Genomic DNA, 2854 nt, shown 5'->3' with positions numbered 1-2854 from the left:
CTGTATAGGGTTTCTAAGGAGCAATTGGTGACTATGAACTGCCGACATTGTGTTTTGCAGTCCATTGCTTATCCTACAGAGCCACACCAGGAGTAATTATAAAATGAACACTACTGGAAAACAAAAATGAAAATAACTCTCTTTTAACATCTATCTGTTGCTGTTGTCAAGTGCCACCGAGTTGTTTAGACTTATAGTGACCCTGGATAGTTTCTGAAGAGTGGCTGGTGAGTTTGAACTCCAACCTTACAGTTCAAACCGATCTTGTGGTTCAGTGCATTATCCTGCAGTGCCACATCAAGACTCCTATCTATATGAGATCAAAATGACAGCAACAACTCAAAAGATTAGATAGAAAACTTAGGGGTTTATAAATCTTTCAATATGGGAGGAACAACTTAGAAAATGAGAGTGAAAATGGTTGTACACTTTGAAGAATGTAGTCAATGTCACTGAATTGTATAGGTAGAAATTGTTAAATATATCTATGTTCTGCTGTGTATATTCTCAACAACAAAAAAAGTTAAAAAAAAAGAAAAAAAGACTTGAAAGAGGGAGCAAGATGCTCAACGTGGATCCACGTAACAGATAATCAGATGTTCTGTCATGTTTTCCTTACATGCCCACTCTCAATTTTGCAAAACTGCCTGACTTCACATGATTCATTCAAAATTTGCTTTGTTTTCTGTTTTTCCAATTTGATGGCTTTTTTTCTTAAAGATAAAAAGCAGTAAGGTGGAGGGTCAGAGAAAAAGATGAAGACCCCCAGCGATATGTATTGGCAAAGTGGCAACATGAATGGGCTCAAGCATGGCAACAATTGTGAGGTTGGCCCAGGACCAGGCAGTGTTTCCATCTGTTGTACATAGGGTCTCTATGAGCCAGTACCAACTCAATGGCACCTAACAACAACAATAATTCTCATTCTTTATGGAAACAAGTCAACATTTCAGAGACTATGCTTCCAAAGAGGGGAGTCTGGACACAGTACAGACCTTGATTCAAAGCAGAGAAGGAGTGAACTCCAGCAAGGAAAATAGTGCATAAATATGAACATGAGATAGAATTGGGAATAAATTCTCTATAAAATGTGTTCATGAAATTCTAACAGAAAAGAGCAATTACAAGCAGTTTTGCAAAAGAAGTAAACTTAAAACTAGGCTTTTAGAAACTTGTAAATAGTACTTGAGTTTACAAAGTGAACAGAAAATAGGAGATTACCATTAGGATGTATGTGATCTGTTCAGTTGTCAGGCAAGATATGTTGAGTACCTCCTCTATACAACAGTCTAAAGTGAAGCAGGATACAGAGACTGTAAACCCATCCAAGACTGTGTCTATACTCACAAAGGTCAGCAACTAAGAGCAACTACAAAGCGAACAACTGAGGTGTGGAGGACATACCTGTGCCTGGTAACATGCTACGCACATTATTTTCATTATCTCATTTGACATCAAGCACCTATCCAGATGCCTAGCACAAAAAGATTATGCAATAACTCACAGCTGTGATTTAAAGACAACGTCGACACAGAGATTATCATCTGTTTTCAAAATACAGACGTGAGAAATGGTGAAGTTAAGAAATAAAGGGGATTTTTTAAGTTCATGGAAAAATGGAATAAAAATATAGTGAATTGTTTCCACACTTTTTGAATTTCCCTCATGTGTCTTGGTATGGTGCTGCAAGCTAATGTGCTGGACTGCAAGGTTGGCTTGAACCACAAAGTTGGTGATTCAAGCTCACCAGCCACTCCTCAGTAACCCTATACAAGGACGCTATGAGTTGGAATCTACTTGATGGCACTGAATAATAACAACAGCATATGTCCAAAGCCACTTAGCTGGAGAAGTCCAGCATAAACATATAGAAAGTATAATTAAGAGTATTCTAGGGAGTCCTGGTGTGGCACTGTGGGTTAATGTGCCAGACTGCAAAGCCAATTGAATTGCAAGGTCAATGGTTCAAGGTCACCAGCTGCTCCTCAGAAACCCTATACAGGGTTGCTATGGGCTAGAATTGACTCAACCACACTTAACAATAACAACAATAGAAAAATGGTGGCTTGGACAACCTGCCCAAACCCTCAAGTTTAATTTTAATCACTTTCCAGTTACCTGGTATATGCACAGAGTCTTCTGGGGCAGAGGGACAGGTGGGCCCTGGAGGGTTCATGCAAGATCTCCTATCTGTGGGGGTCCAGACGGAGAAAGTCAGTGAGGTGGTGTTTCCATGCACCCGTAGTGATAAACGAGGGTGTAAGAATCAAAAGCCACAGGTCTGAAAAAGATGATTGAGAGTCCTAGGCAAATTGTAGACCCCAGATATCCACTGGTCTTTTTGGCTTAAGAGGAGTTTGGACAGAATTGAGCAGATGGGCTTAGATTTTTTCTGTCCTTGAAACTGTATGAACGTGACTTCTTCTTGATATGTTAGCTAGAACTGGACAATTTGCCAAGAAATGAGACTGCTGTATCTCCCTTCACTCCTGCATCTTCCGTTTTCCAACATCTAATCCACACAACTAAAACCACGAATAACCAGTTGCCCATGAGTTCATTCCAACTTGAGTTTACCAAGTAGAGAAAAAATAATCAGGCAATAGATATGTTGAGTGCATCAGAGTAGAGCTATGCTCCATACGGCATTTTAAAAATTATTATTATTGTTTTATTGTTAATTATGTGATCGTTTACATAGGAGAACATTAGCTTTACATTCATCCTATCATATATTGTTTCATTGCCAAAGTTACAATCCCCTCCATGCATCATCAACCAACCCTGAAAGCCTGCTGCCAGGTAATTAGCACACAGCCCCTCTCCCTCTCTGGGTCTAGAGTCCCCAGCTGCT

This window comes from Chrysochloris asiatica, unplaced genomic scaffold (assembly GCF_000296735.1).
Source record: "Chrysochloris asiatica unplaced genomic scaffold, ChrAsi1.0 scaffold00149, whole genome shotgun sequence".
Taxonomy (NCBI): domain Eukaryota; kingdom Metazoa; phylum Chordata; class Mammalia; order Afrosoricida; family Chrysochloridae; genus Chrysochloris; species Chrysochloris asiatica.
The sequence above is the reverse complement of the archived record's forward strand: the minus strand, read 5'-3'. Positions refer to the sequence as shown.